We start from the raw sequence: 16,765 nt of genomic DNA, 5'->3' as shown, positions 1-16,765 counted from the left end.
TTGTGTGTGTGTGTGTTATGTGGGCCTCTCACTGTTCTGGCCTCTCCCGTTGCGGAGCGCAGGCTCAGTGGCCATGGCTCACGGGCCTAGCCGCTCCGCGGCATGTGGTATCTTCCCAGACCGGGGCACAAACCCACGTCCCCTGCATCAGCAGGCGGACTCTCAACCTCTGCGCCACCAGGGAAGCCCCATTATTGTCTTTAAAGAAGACAGCTGCTGTGATTTTTATAGTCACAAGGAAATGAATTCTTTCAAAAACCTAAGGAGGCTTAGAAGCAAGTCCTTCCCTAGACAGGCCTCCAGGTGAGAGTGCAGCCCAGCCAAATCCTTGATTTCAGCCTTGTGATATCTTGAGCAGCGAACTCAGCTTAGCCAGCCCAGACTTCTAAATTATAGAAACTATGAGATAATAAGTGAGCATTGTTTCAAACCACTAAGTTTGTCGACTTGTTGCACAGCACAGAAAATTATTACAAGGGTGAATTAGTCATATATGTATCTTTGAAGTAATATTTTGAAAGCCATGCTAATATTTCATTCCATAAATATTATAAGACCATCCTGAATACATTCAATACATTTAATCCTTACAATAACCCTGTAGGTATATTAATATTTTTGCTGTTTGCTTTCTCATTTGAGAAAACTGACATTCACTGACCTTGGACAGAGCCCCAGAGATAGTGGATGATACGGGGTGAAGACCCAGGTCCGTCTTATATAAAGCCTGTCTTTTGCATAGTGCCCTTCATTGATGTTCATTCAATGACTCGTATCCTTGACACAATGCTAGTACATCTGCAGATAGAATTAATTACACAATTAAGGAAAATCTGGCATGAAGGTGTTTGTTTTGCTTTGTCTTCTATTTTTGCATTGTAATACCATTGTGTGTTTTGGAAGAAAAGTTCTAGCTGCATTTAGATTGAAGGAAAATAAACTCATCATGGCAAAACGTTACTGATCTAAACATTTTGGGTACAGAATAAGACAAATAATGTTGCAGGTCTAGTTTATCAGCATGGATGTTTGCATTCAAGCTGGCACTGTGCCTTTCAGAAAGAGTGAATTGCTAAGAATAGTGCAGAACTGGGGCACTGCTTAGAATACAGTGCAGGAGAAATATTCCATTGCTTATAACAAGCAAAATCACTATTTCTAATGATAAGAAGAGATAGGTTGGGATGATCCATATAAGTTCTCTGAGAAAAATATGCCTTAACTGTGATACTGTGATTAATGGTTCTTGCTTTATTCCAGCATAGCTCTCTCCTTAAAGAGATGAAAGAGAGTCACATTAGAGTTATGTAAGGTAAAAACTTGAATGCAGTTTGTTTTTTATCAGTTTTTAGAGCTTGCAAATCACTATTCAAGACACTTAACTCTTAAAAATAATAAAACAGGAATATCGGTGTGTTATGACAGAGTAATATATCCTGAACACATTGTGATTCATCCTGTGGAAATCATCACAGAAGAAAAGGAATTGAGTTGAGGTAGAAGAATTGTTACTAAATGAATTCAAGGAAATACACCAATCTGGTCTTTTTTTTTTCCAGTCAAAATGTGCCAGGAAAAAAAAAAAGTGCCAGGATAAAATGATGACCTAGTCGGATTTATACTACCTGCTTTTCCTACCTTCAAAGACTGTAGTGAAATTCATATAAGATCATTCAAGTTAAAACATTTTAAATAGTATATATATGAATGTAAGGAATTGTTGTTATCAAATTAGACATTCAACATAATGTTTGCTTCCCTCAAACAGATTCAGAATTATAAAAATCACTTACTTCCTTTAATTGGAATTGTAACGATAGGGTTTTGCTTTTGGTAGCTCTCTAGAGCATTTTATAGATAAAGTTCCCTCTGGAAATTCCAGTCTTTTTAAAATCTTAAAATTCATAAAAGTGACATTTACTTTATCACATAAAGTGTGTGTGATAATTATATATATATATATATGTTGTTGCTATTTCCATTTAGAAAACACAGAAAACTAAAGTACTGAAAATTTTATGTTCTGGAGGTGTAATAAAAAATGACCAATGCTGTTAACGATTGTGATTCATTAGGAGGTAAATAAATGAAACTAGAAATGTCCTAAAATGGGCATCATAGTCATAAGATGAAAGGACATTAGTAGTATCAGATGATGAAAAGTTACAAGTATAGAAGCTTATTTTCTTTGGCCATCATTCCCTTAACTGTGAAATCTACTCAAATTCCTTATTGTTTATGTCTTTTTTACCCTCTCAAAAAGGCAAAAAGACAAATTCCTTTCCTCCCCAGTATTAAAATAAGCAGTATAAAATAGAATCAATGACACATCAGGCAATGGCCAAAGTATTATTTTTTCCAAATAAAATCACCTTCCCTCTTCCTTCCATTTTGTCAATACACAGAATCAGATCATCCAGCATCTTCATTCTATATTTTAATTTACTAGAGAAAATTAATGACCATTTTTTTTAACTTGACCCAAGACAGGTTGTTCCTGACTAACTTGATTTGTCTTTTCATTCATCTTCCATGTGTTTTTGCTTTTGTCCTGTTGATTTCATAGTTTCTTCGAACAGAACAAAGTTTTACTTTTTTTTCCAAGCTCAACATTCCACCTTCCTTTTGATCAAGATAGAGTACCTTGATTCCCACTTTACTGAGAGTAAGAGCATCTGGCAAAAAATAACCAATTTGCCATCTTTTCTACCTTTAAGTCTACCTCTTCACACTCAACTCCTGTATTATTTGAGTCTCATGTAAAGTATCCTTGTTACTTTTCAGTAACAAAAAGCCTCATCTTTGTTCTTTTGATCTCACTTCTTCAGTTATCCTCTTTCCAACATTTCCAGGTTCTCCTTCTCCCTCAGCTCTTATACTGCAACATAAAGTTAGGTTTGCCTTACCTCTATTTAAGGAAAAAAGTCCCAGAGCGTCTAGGTAAAGCAACAACTGAATACGTTCTAGATCCATCCTGTTTTATGGAAAACAGAAATAGAAAAACAACAGCTTTGAGAACTAAGTCTGATAGTCAAGCAGTTTCTCAAATATGGAAGTATTTCCACTCACAATGTGGTATATGAAGCTCATTCAAGCTGTAGCTTTGATGACTCATCTGTGCTTCACCCTCTTGAAACAGACAAAATCTGCCAATTTGCAAGAAGATGGAGAAATGTTACATGCCCCTTCTATCTCTGCCTCTACCTAGGAGGTCAAGATAATATTAAGTGCAGATGGAAGTAGTCAAATAGTAGTGAATCAAAATATGTAAGCTCCATCATTTCTGCTGGTTCTTGCTGATCTTAGCAAGTTGTTTACCTGTTGGATGATTTTTATAACTGATACTAATCTACACTTCTTGAATGCCACATACATTTCCTAAGCCCACTTAAAATCTATTGCTTGTGAATGGGTCAGTAGGACCCTCACTGTTTCTCTAGCATGGTTCATGCTTTCCATTCTCCATAGCATATATTTTATTTTATTTTTTAAACATCTTTATTGGAGTATAATTGCTTTACACCGGTGTGTTAGTTTCTACTTTATAACAAAGTGAATCAGCTATACATATACATATATCCCCATATCCCCTCCCTCTTGCATCTCCCTCCCACCCTCCCTATCCCACCCCTCTAGGTGGTCACAAAGCACCGAACTGATCTCCCTGTGCTATGCGGCTGCTTCCCACTAGCTATCTATTTTACATTTGGTAGTATACATTAGTCCATGCCACTCTCTCACTTCATCCCAGCTTACCCTTCCCCCTCCCCATGTCCTCAAGTCCATTCTCTACATCTGTGCCTTTATTCCTGTCCTGCCCCTAGGTTCTTCATAACCATTTTCTTTTTTTTTTATATTCCATAAATATGTGTTAGCATATGGTATGTTTGACATAATCCTATTTAAATAGAGATGGATGGATGGATGGATAGAGATATGCATGTGTTTTTTAAATTGTAGTTTAAATCTTTTGTGAAATATTAGGAGATAAAGGGTCAAAATACACAAGGTTGATTTTGGAGAAGATCTGAAGTTGGCAGTGGGGAGGAGCATGACCAAATAGTTAATGTACAGGGGAAGAATAATGTGAAGTAGAAAAATAATATTTTTTTAAAAATTAGATATTATTCTATCTCATAATAATATTTTGTATGTTATATATTTATTATTATATACTATATTATTATTATCTAATAATTTTAATGTTCAGAATTCCTTAGAGCAATGTTTACTAAATAAATTTAGGCATCACCCCCAAGGCAATGACAACCTATTCCAATACCCTATATCCAAACCAGATTACAGAAGAAATATTAAGATTGATGTTAGGATATGATCCTACAATTTATGCATTTATCTACCCTCTTCTGTCTCTTATTCATGAAATTAGCTCCTGAGAAAATTCTGAGGCTCTCCTGACTCATCAAATAGCAGAGTTTGAAAAATTTGTAAAGTTCAGTGAAGCGGGAAGACTCCCAAGATAAAATGAACTTAGTAATAAAAAATGGTAGAGGCAATTTTGGCAGAAGCATAAATCACGAAAGGCTACTAGAATTTGGAAGAAAAAAATATTACAGACAGTCCCCAACTTACAACAGTTTGACATACTATTTTTCAACTTTACAATTGTTCAAAAGCAACATATAGACATTCTGTAGAAACTATACTTCTGGTTTTGAATTTTGGTCTTTTCCCGGGGTAGGGACCTCAGTCTGATCCTCTCTTGTGTTTCTAGGCAGAGCCAGGGAGCCACAGCTCCCAATCTGCTGTGCGACCATGAGGATCAACAACAGATACACTTACGACCATTCTGGACCCATACAGTCATTCTGCTTTTCACTTTTAGTACAGTATTCAATACATTGCATGAGATATTCAGCACTTTATTATAAAATAGCCTTTGTGTTAGATGATTTTACCCAACTGTAGGCTAATGTAAGTGTTCTGAGTATGTTTAAGTTACGCTAGACTGTGATTCAGTAGTTTAAGTATATAAAAAGCCTTTTGACTTAAGGCATTTTCAACTTATGATGGATTTATTGGGAATGTAGCCCCATCATAGGTCGAGGAAGGTCTATATTAGTAAAAATGAAATGCAAATATCTCCCAATTAATGTTTAATAAAACTGTCTTATATTGAAACAGTGCTCTTTGATATACATACATTTAAGCAAATGTAGCATGGGAAAGGAACATAACATAGGTGAATAAACCATAAAGTAATTTTACCTACATATCAACCAAAATTGCTGAAAGTTTTTTCATTAACTCTGAAGAACCAATGTTATTCAAATCTGAAGAAGATTTTGCACAACTGGATTTCCCCAAATTAAAAAGAGGAAATGACATTTATTCACACTTTGATGTTGTTTTTGTGGAAGACTAGTTAATTAAAAGGCTACCCACGTGTACTTTCAAGTTCTCTAATATATTTTCTAGGCCAGGAAACATAAAATTGTGAAAATAAAAGTATTCACATGCATGAACAACAAAGCTGCTCTTCACAATGTATAGTTTAGATTTATGATAAAGCCAGCATTGTAGATAATGTATACAAAAATATATGGGCTAGATTAGAAATAAATATTGGGTATAGCAGTGTGCAAAAATTAGAATGACAAAAGGCTTACTGAGCTATTCTGTATGGGTGAATTAGGAATTAAGAATGAAAACAAAAATACTGAAAAGGCAGGAAGAATATTCAAGGGAGAAATCAGAAAAGTATTCAACAGTGGCCAGAAATTACCCATAAACATAGGTTGAAAGGACAAATTAGAGTATTTATCCTTAAATAGCTAATTTTCTCAGAAAGAATAAAGCTTTTACTTGCTTAGGTTAAATTGGCTTCCTGGTCATGAGTCCTCACCTTGGAAACGAATGCAACTGCCTTCAAAATAAAACCAAGCACAGAATGGTAATTCTATAGAGCTAGGGAATTTAAAGCTGCGTGTGAGTTGAAAAGCTTATGTGTAAAGGTACATTTATCTGCCAAGGCCTCAGTGTTGTGTTAAATCCCTAACATTCAGCACTGGAGTTCTCAGGGGACTGTTGCAGACATTAATCAAAAGAACATTTTGCAGTTTGGTTTAAAAGGTCAAACTTGCTAACTTATCCTTATGCTATGGTAGTTTAGTAATGGTCTAGTAACTTGGCTTGTAGATTGTCATGACCCAGATCATTTTGTGGCAATAGGAAATTGATGTGAATACTTTCAGCCTTACTCAACCATTAAAAAGAGCATTAGCCTGGCTTCTGTGTCAAACAGAGTACAGCAACTCAGAAAGAAAGTCTCTGAAATTGCAGATAGAACAGATCCAAGGATATTAAAGCTTTTTCTTTTTCATAAACATTGGCGTATAGCACAAAAATGTAAACATCTGAATACAGCAAAAAATGCTCCATGAAATTGAAAAAAAAAGTTATAACAAAAGGCGTAAGGGCCTTGGGGTGCCTTTGGCTACTAGGAGTGTCTGTATCCCTATTGGTCCTGAATATTTTCTCCAAGATGGGAAGAAAAGGAGAAGTGGTCTCTCCTCCACTATTTGCATTTCATAGGTACTTAAGGCAGGATTGGATATTAAATGATTGTCCAATTATACAGACAATTTATGGAAATTTTGGTACTACAAAACCAGGGGAAATGATCTAGTGCTTTAAAAAACAATGGTCTCAGAAATTGAGGTGGGAAGGGAGAATTTGTGGGTCAGGCACTTTGGACACACTACATATATGAAGATAGTAAACATAACACTTGAATTATTGATATAACTCTGATTGTCCAACTGAACTATCTGGATGGATAGTAGCAATAAATGGACCAGCACAAAGACCGTTTCATAATCAGGACATTGTTGAATTCAGGTTAATTTAATTCCTTGCAGTGCTATAAGTAAAAGCAAAGTACTTTTAAAATTTTGTAGGTTTTAGTCACAGTGGCTGCATAATTTTTATTTGCTTTTCATAACTAGAATATACAGATGGATTTTTTTTTTTAGATAAATACACTGTTGTACTTTTAAAGCTATATCCAGAAACTCTAAATACTTCTCCCCTCAAGAGGTGGAACTTAATTCCCCTTTACTTGAGTATAGGCTGGTTTTAATGACTCATTTCTGGAGAATAAAATATGACAGAAGCTATGTGATATCACTTCTGAATTAGATTCTAAAATGACTACAGCTTCCCATGTTGAATCCTTTCCCTCCCCCTGCCTCTCTGTGTCTCCCTCTCTTCCCGCCACCCCCCATTCCCTCCCTTCCCTCCTTCCCTCTCTCTTTTGAGTTACTTACTCTGGGGGCCGCTTGTTGCCATATTTGGGGGATACTGTGGGAGCTTATGGATAGGTGTTCATGGCAAGGAACTGAGACTTGTCAGGATTCATACAACATTGGAAGTAGGTCCTTCCCCAGTCAGGCCATGAAAAGATTGCAGCTATGATCACCAGCTTGATAGAAAGCCCATGAAAGCCCATGAGCAAGAACTTCCCAACTAAGCTTCTCTTGGACTTCTGATCCAGGGAAACTATGAGATAATAAACATTGGCTTTTATAAGCCGCTGATTTGAGGTAACTTGTTATGCAGGTAACAAATTATTTCAAGTTACAAGGTAACTTATTCCAAAATGCAGTTAGGTTAAAACAAATACTGAATACACATTCCTATTTTTATAACTCCCACAGATCATGCCTATGTGAATGAAGAGGATATATATTCAAAGACAACAATCAAGTATTCTTCATTTACCCATTAAGCCAGGGATGCATTTACCTGACTTTAGATGATTTGAGAGAGCTTTGGACTTTAAAGAGCTATTTGAATTAGCTGGACACTGATGGCTAATCCAATTTTAAGCAGGAGAATAATCACAGGAGTGGTTCCAGGTCAGGTGAATAGTTTGCTCTAGATTTAAAAAAAAATATTTTTTGTCCTTGTGTATATTTAATTAGGCAATCCAAGTTAAAAAGAAATGTTTAGATATCAAAAGCAAACCAAAAGGAAAAATATAACTCCTTCCAAATGCATTTGAAGGTATGATTTTACATGATTGCTGTCAAGGCAGACACATCACTCCAAGTTTTTGTTTGTTTGGTTGGTTGTTTTTTGGGGGTTTCTTTTTGTTTTCTGTTTGTTTGTTTTTTACTAGTTACTTCACATGATCTTTTGCATAGATGTACAGGATCCTTAATAATCCACACCAGGGTAAAAGAATTTTAATTGCATTAATAAATAATCATGATCCTAGTCTAGCCCACTAAACAATCTGGAGAGGAAGGCAAAAGACTGAGAGCACAGTCTAAGCAACCAAACTTCCTTCCTTCCTTCCCTCCCTCCCTTCTTCCCTCCCTCCTTCCCTTCCTTCCTTTCCTTCTTTCCTTCCTTCCTTCTTTCAAGAAGGTAGTGGGCCTTCTGAAAAGAAGGCCTGTCCTATAATGAAAGTGACTCCTATATCATCTGGGAGAGCAGACTTCCATTTTATCTCTGTGTCAAAACAGGCCACTTAAAACTGAATGGAAACAGAAGTCAAGCATGTGATTGAAGTAATAATTTCCAATGAAAGAAGCATATTGCTAGGATGAAATCCACCTACAATATCCACATATAACATTGAGTTTCAAACATCTATTAAGTATTAGATGATCCTTTTATATCTTAATCTACTTAACTTTATCCATTGCTCTCAAGCTATTAAATATTTGAATTCTTTGTTTTATAATAACAGCTGCTCTTGTCAGGCACATGGTAAGCCTTTAGTGCAAACTATCTCATTTAATCCTTATGCAAACGTCTGTGAGTTACTCTTTTTTAAGAGGAAACTGAGACTCAAAAAACACACCAGTGTTACACATAAACAAGTGGTCAGACTGTGGTTTCATTCCTAGTCTCTCTACCTGACTAGGCCTCTGTATTTGTTCAGAGATTCTAAAATGTCTCACATGACATAGCAAAAAAGTGCAGAATTTGGAATTTCAATTTCTGGGTTCTATTTGTTACTCATCCCTTACGTAGTGTGAAGCTTTCAAGAAAACCACTGAACAAGCATTGACTCCAGCTACTTCCCTGAAGTGTTTACTGTATTTGTTTTCATTCTGAAAACTACCAGGAAAATTAAATTCATAAATGCCAACATTCTCCAATCAGGCTTTGTCAGGTAATGCATTTTGAAACAGCCCCATGAAAATCAGTTGCTCATGCTTCCCTGCATGAATCCCCATGTGAGAAATCCCTTTCAGAATTTAAAGAGCCCCTCCCTTACGTGCACCTTAATTCTTGTAAGGTGCACGTAAGAACATAGCCACACTATTTAAAGTAAGACAATAAAGCAGTGAAAAGCTTTGGCTACAAGAGTATTGATTTGATTACGTATTCACCTCCTCTTACAAACGCTATAATCACCTTTATCTCTTTTTTGTTTTGATTCATTATTTTCTGTAACATGTTTTATAAAATACGTTTTATATTGTTAGGTAGCTAGGCAAACATGAGCGGGTCCCGTCCCATCCTGGATGGGTCATCTTTCCCTTCCCCACTAGGACACTGGTGGTCAAAGCACACCCAGAGATCCTCCCTCATGCAGTCCAGGACCACTACTAGGTTTCCACCCATATCAGGACCAAGCAAGATAAAACCGCCAGCACAGGTTGGCCTAGGTGCACCAAGACCTAAAAGGTGACTCAAAGTGAACCGGGGGTTCGTTATGCCATTATTATAATAAATTAGCATTGCGGTTTTTGCCCCTCCCCGCCATGGGTTTCTCTTGGTTGCTTATGGGTAAGCGCCTGCTCACTAGGAGAAAAGTTATATAACCTAAAGCTGTCAATCAACTTATCAGTCAAATGACGCAGGACACAGGGAGGGACCACCACTTTAAAAAACCCAACCCTACCCCATAGTGGGCTGTTTCTGGTTTCCAGACAGCCCACTGTGATCCTTTCTCAGGATCGTACTTTCGCTTTGCTTTACACAACTTTTGCTACTTAAAACTGGCCTATGCCTCTCCTCTGAATTCTTTCCGAGAGGCTAAGAACAAAGGAAATCGCCTTTCCGCCTGTGACAGTAACATTTATATATGTACAGTTTGTATATATATGGTATTTTGCTGCCTCCGTTACTGTATGTTTAATATATAGTAATTTTTCCCTTTGTGAAGTGAGGTGGGAATATAGATAAATAAATTGTCCCCTCCCTTCTCTGAAATTATACAAGCAATGTAACTCCCAGGGCAGTCCCTTGGACTGTGTTTAACAATATTACCAAATAATAATTAAGTCGACTAATAATCTACGAGAATCATAAGAAAATCAGAGTGGTTATTTTTAAACATACAACCTAAGAAATATGTCAGTTTTTAATTTTTGAGACAAATTGTTTAGTCTCAGACTGTGATAATAATCTTAGTCACCTGCCCAGCTAAACACACACATGCACACACCAGCACTCACAAAAATCACATTTCCACCTGTTGATCTCAGTCTTTTAAATTGAGTCACAAATCAGTGAAAGCAGCTACCTGGCACAGTACAATCAAAACAGCTGGCCTATTGACTGGATTTTTCCATCTCTAATTAGCTATTGTATATGTATAGCTTCAAAATTAAAATGCTAAAAGAATCTGAAACAGATGCAAACTGTGTGCTCCTTTTTGGAAGCAACTTTAATTTCATGCTTTTTTGCTACATTATTTTGGAAGTTCTTTGAAGAAAGCGTGCATTCCAAAAAATGTTCCTTTCAGTCTGTAGCTTCAGCTGTGTGGGGATTACATGCAACAAATTTTACACAAGCATTCAAATCATCATTATGTTCTAATTTATTAGAAAATTGCCTCCTGGAATACTTTTCCTGCCCACTTCAGGTCCTTGAATGTATAGTATAAAATAGCCAAAAACCTAAATCCTGATTTTAAATCTCACCTTCTGATTAACAAATAGTTTATACTTCTGAACTGAGTGCTCATCTTCTAAATAATTTTAAATTAAGGTATTTTATTGGTGTTAGTCTAAGAAACAAAACTGAATTATCATTCGTGGTCACTTTCTTCAAAGTAGTTTTTCTTACAATTTTTGAAATGATAGATATAGGCTTTATTTATTCTGAAGCATCTGTCTGTGGATAAGTATTTCGTAAGAAGTTCTGCAGAATCAGAAGTAAAATCTCAAGTAGCCACTGTACCAAAAGTACCAGCATGAGGATTCTTTCTCCTCAAAGCCCTCCTGCAGGAGAGAAAAGCTTACTGTGACCTCCTAGGGGGAAATAATTGTTGTGGCCTGAGGCACTTCTTTCATCTGAACACCGCTGTTCTAAAGGTAAATTTTCCTTGGGAAGTGATTGACGGTTATTCCATTAGTGTTTGTTGTTGATATAAAGGACCAACTACTCTCCTAAAACTGAAGTCTATTTTGTTAAAAAAAAAAAAAAAAGACAGAAACAATCAAGTCTTCGGAGTGATGCAATGCTGCTTTCCTAGAATAAATTCTAGGTTGTTTTTAATATCTTGGGTATGGTTCCTGGTACACCAGAGCCAAAGTCTAGCCAGGGACCTTTATCAGGCTACTTCCTGTCAAACCTCAGGTTCCTCTTTCTGTGATGTCCCACCCACAATCTGAGGATAATTGTGAGGATGAAACTCAAGTGTGTACATAAATCCCTTGGCACACTGCATGATACCTAGTAAATATTTAATTAATAATTAACTAGAATTTCAATTTTCTGTGTAGCTCACGTTTATAAACAAAATCCTATCAGTTTTCACTAGTAATTAAGCAAGCCCCTTTACATGCCTGGCTTCTTTTATTTTCTCAGCTTTTACCTTCATGTCATGGAGTAACTTAAGTACCTATATTGTTACACCATTATTTCTGAACTATATAATGAAAAAGAAACTAGATTATATAGTGTATGTGATATCAGACTGTAATCGTTAAGAGAACACGCTTCCAGTAATACAGCCCAACGGTTGAACCTAAACCGTCCCAGAAGAATAACAAAAATCTGTCTCAGTCTCTGAGTCTCTATCTCTCTCTCTCTTTCTGTCTCTCTCTGCGCACACACACGCACACACACACACACACACCAGCACAGTGACGCTCTGATCTCCATATTAAAATTTCTAAGCATCTTTAATTTCTGTGAGCTGATTTATAGGCAGTAAACCTTGGTCATGTAATGAAAGGTAACTTAGTTTATGCATGGAAGATACAGTTTACAAAATTACCAGCAGTCTATTTGTAAATTTTTTTAAAGTATTAGTACTAATAGAACTACAGTAGCTACAGTACAACAGAGATAGAGGTACAGTAATCCTGTAAGCAGTAAACAAACCAGGTTTAGGGTAAAGACAATACATTTTTGTCATTGTTTTTCAAGTCATTTATAATTTTATTTAATCTAAATTTGCATTCTATTTTTAGCCTATTTATTTCCAGATGGCATGATTAAGTTTCCAAATTTCTAAGGTTTTGCTGTTACGGTTTAACTTGTTTTATTTATATCAGAACAGCTGACTTCAACAGCTGGTTTTTCCTGAAATACTTTCGATAATTTCCCATTTCAATCAATTCAGAATATCTTATTTACTATAGTAAAATAATTCTACAGAGCATTTTAGAAGTTTTTCTTGCATTTAAAATGAAAATTTGACATTACATATGCAAATTATTTGCCTAATATCTCTCTGAAACTTTCTGATGGTTCCAGAATGATACACACATCGGGCCACTGTTATTACCTATTGGATAATATGGATTCACTAATTGCTCTTATGATAGGTAATTGTACATATCTTTGACACTTTTTATTAAATTCAGATGTCTCATGTTTCTTAAACATCAATTAAAAGCTATGTCAAGGGGCTTCCCTCGTGGCGCAGTGCTTGAGAGTTCGCCTGCCGATGCAGGGGACATGGGTTCGTGCCCCAGTCCTTGAAGGTCCCACATGCCGCGGAGCGGCTGGGCCCGTGAGCCATGGCCGCTGAGCCTACACATCCGGAGCCTGTGCTCCGCAACGGGAGAGGCCACAACAGTGAGAGGCCCGCGTACCGCAAAAAAAAAAAGCTATGTCGGCATGTTTGTCCAGTTACTCTATTTAAGTCATTTTATAAATGAGTATGTAAATAGGTCTTATTGATATGGATACTAAATGATTTCCTGCACTGAAAAGTCACAAACACTGAAAAAAAGTGAAGATAAAAACTAAAATCATAAAAATTTCATGTAGTTAATGAAAAATGGATTTTTAAAAATTATAAAAATGTTTCAGTAATGTTTAACTATGGGGAATAGTGATCACAGGAAAAAAAATTTTAATGTCTCTCTAATCTAGGCCATGAGGGATCACCTGATATCCCTGGTTTCAGAATAAGGAGTAAACCTAGTTGAATGCCATCAAGCGGATGAAGCCTGGATTCTGTGCAGAAGCCAGAGAGGTAAAAGAAAAGAGGAGGAGTCCAAGAAATCAGGAGCTTCCAGGAACCCCCTTAAAGGAGAGCATGTGTAGACGGAAAGGAGACGGAAAGGAGGCAGGAGCAAAGAGGAAGGCAGTGGCTGGCACCACATCCAGCACTCTGAGTGCTCAGGATCAACTACGAATGATAATGGCTTCTTTCTGTTAATGGCCTGCCAAATGCTAGGGCAGAACGGAAAGGTTATGTTCTTATGCACTATCTCCCAAAGTTGTTGAACTGTGGTGCAATCATCAGTAGCCTCACTTGAAAGCTTGCCATCAAATTGAGCCAAGCACACTCCACCATTACATCCAAATCACCGATGGAGGAGTGCCAGGGAGTGAGAGTGGATCCAGAAAACACAGTTACGGTTCCTAGAGTATGCACTCAGTGAGAAGGGGATGCCATGTAGATCATTGGGTAGTGTCAGATTTAAGACTGTGTGTCAGTGAGAAAAATCACACTTTAGAGTGTTCATTTGGGAAGTTTCCTGCTGGAAATTTTCTTCAGAAATTATTAGGGCAATAGAAGTATCAAGAGTCAGTTTGGATGGGGTGAAATTCATTGTAGCTCTTATCTTCCTAAGTATATGTTCAATTTAAGTAAAAATTAGTAGTTTTAAGGAATGTTTTCTTGTCAGCCCCATTTTACCAACTGCCACTACTTCATCCTTTTATAGAGATGCCACTGAGCAAAGTGGGAAAGAATACCTATTCCATATTTCTGCATTTTCCACTATTGCTGGGCAAGGGTAACTCAGCAGGCCTAGGTTGCTCAAACTCTACCTTACAAAAGTTTTCAGGACTGGCCATTGAACAGCTCCTGGGAGATAATCTCTGAGCCCCTGGCATATGCTGACCAATAAAGAGTTTTGTGTATTTGAGATCTTGGAGCATGCCAGGTAGTTTATAATAACACTGTAATTTATGGTGACTGTGTGTGTGTGTGTGTGTGTGTGTTCCTTGGGCTTTGGATCATGCTGTATCACTTTAATTTCTGAGTAGCTGAGGTCAGTCTTCTGAGAGCCACATACCTAAGTAGCTGACCTCTAATAAAAATCCTGAAAATCAAGGCTCAAGTAATCTTGCCTGGGTGGCAACATATCACATGTGTTGTGACACATCGTTGCTGGGAGAATTAAAAGCTATCCCTGTGACTCCATTGGGAAGGGATGACTGGAAGCCTATGCCTCATGTCTTCTGGACTTGCCTTAAGCATCTTTTTCCTTTTCTGATTTTAATCTGCATCCCTTCACAGTAATAAACCACAACCACAAATGTAACAGCTTTCTGAGTTCTGTGAGCTCTTCCAGAGAATCATTCAATCTGACGGTGGTCTTTGAGATCCCTAACACAATTACTTTCAAAATAAAGCCTAAATTCTCCTCTAGAGTGAAAGAAAAATGGATAATGAGGGCTTCCTTGGTGGCGCAGTGGTTGAGTCCGCCTGCCGATGCAGGGGACGAAGGTTCATGCCCCGGTCCGGGAGGATCCCACATGCCGCGGAGTGCCTGGGCCCGTGAGCCATGGCCGCTGAGCCTGCGCGTCCGGAGCCTGTGCTCCGCAACGGGAGAGGCCACAACAGTGAGAGGCCCACGTACCGCAAAAAAAAAAAAAAAAAGAAAAAGAAAAATGGATAATGAGTGTTTTGGCAAAACCAATGGGAGGACTCAGAGCAATTTGGATATAACGATGTCATAACGCACACATTGCACTCACACCAGGACACTGTGCTGACAGTCTTGGGGCAAGCAGACATAAAATTCAATGTAAACTACATATTAAATGTACTAACATATAGATAGTTTATTTATTTGTCTGTTTGATTTTGGTTATGGGTGAGATTTGTAGTTTTATTTATTTATATTTGGCTATATGTCAGACTCCCACACTTGACATTCTGCTATATGAAGTAAAGACCAAGCAAGATGGAGTAGAGCCTGTGCTTTAAAGAGTAGAAACAGATACACCTGCTCTCCTATGTACCAGGTTATCCAGGAAAGATGGGAAAGGGTCTTTCTGCTTTTCAAGAATAAAGTAAGAGAGAAAGGAAAGGTGAATTGAGGGAGGTAGTAAGTGTGGGGGAAAATAATCTCAATACCTCATTTAAACTAGAGGTGCTGCTCTCAGGACCTCAGCTGGACTGAATGTCACCTATGTGAGAATTAGAATAAGTCCCCATTCTCTGGAGGATTTACTGCCACTTGCTAAAACTTGTCATAATATGTATGCACGTCTATGATGCAGAGAGGTGAATGGTACCCCCTACAAACTGCGTTGTGCAAGCTGTACCATGTTAGCAGCAGCCCTGGCTGTTATGCTCCTCAGATAAGGCCTTGGTTGTGGTTGTCTTTACTGTTATTGTTGTTGTCGTTGTTTTAATTGAAATATATTTGACATAAAACATGTGAATGGTTGGTTTTTAAAGTTCAGATCCATGAAACACAGTGGAAGATTGTGGAAGCTAGTGGAAGATTGATTCAAATTTTGGGAACATGTTGCATTTGAGTCTTAGTTTTACTATCTTTCTTTTATTTCTTTTCAGAGGTATAGGGTATGGATGATTAAGAAAGGCTGTTTTAGAAACTGTCTAGACATGACTAAAATCCAAGCTCATAATCTAATTTCTTGTAAAGTCTGATCTTGTAATTTTGATTAGGATCAGTAATTGTCTGATCTCTGCTTAACATTTCCTGATAATTGGTATGGCATGCATGAATTAACAGAAACATATGGCACTTAAGTATATTTATTTATTAATTGTTACTGAGCTGATTTCCATGCTAATTAATACGAGCATACTCCAGAGGGCAATAAACAGTCAATAACTTCACAAGCACACCTCCTGTATTACAAATACCTGCTTCAAAAAAGGTTTGTTTCCTAAATGGTATCCAGTAACTTGTATTAAAATATTAGGCATACTTGAATCCACGCAATTTTAGTTTTCACTCTAAATTTTAATTCAGTGTTTAAAAACTTTGGATCCTAGGAGTAAAGGATTATTTAACTTCACTTTAGCAGCACATTATTTATGCATCTATTCATTTTCTCTTGTGCATATTCCTGACTTATATTTCCCTCTATCCTAAGTGTTTAATATGTTTCCTTGAGTTTTATGAATTCTTTAAAAATATGTAGCTTGATGTGTATTTTGAATACACACATAAATGGAATTTTGACATAGACATTTTTCTATGTCATACTTTTTACTCAACAATGAGTAAAGATCTAGCCACACTTCTTATCATACAAGTAGCTTTCCTGCCTTCTGAACACTTCAGAGTATTCATAGTTTGTGCTCTCCTGTGCTCATCCAGTCCTTAATAAT

Source organism: Delphinapterus leucas, chromosome 18 (assembly GCF_059928025.1).
Source record: "Delphinapterus leucas isolate spDelLeu-1000000601 "Yukka" chromosome 18, BTC_Dleu_Yukka2, whole genome shotgun sequence".
In the NCBI taxonomy this organism is placed as follows: Eukaryota; Metazoa; Chordata; class Mammalia; order Artiodactyla; family Monodontidae; genus Delphinapterus; species Delphinapterus leucas.
Note: the sequence above shows the minus strand (reverse complement) of the source record.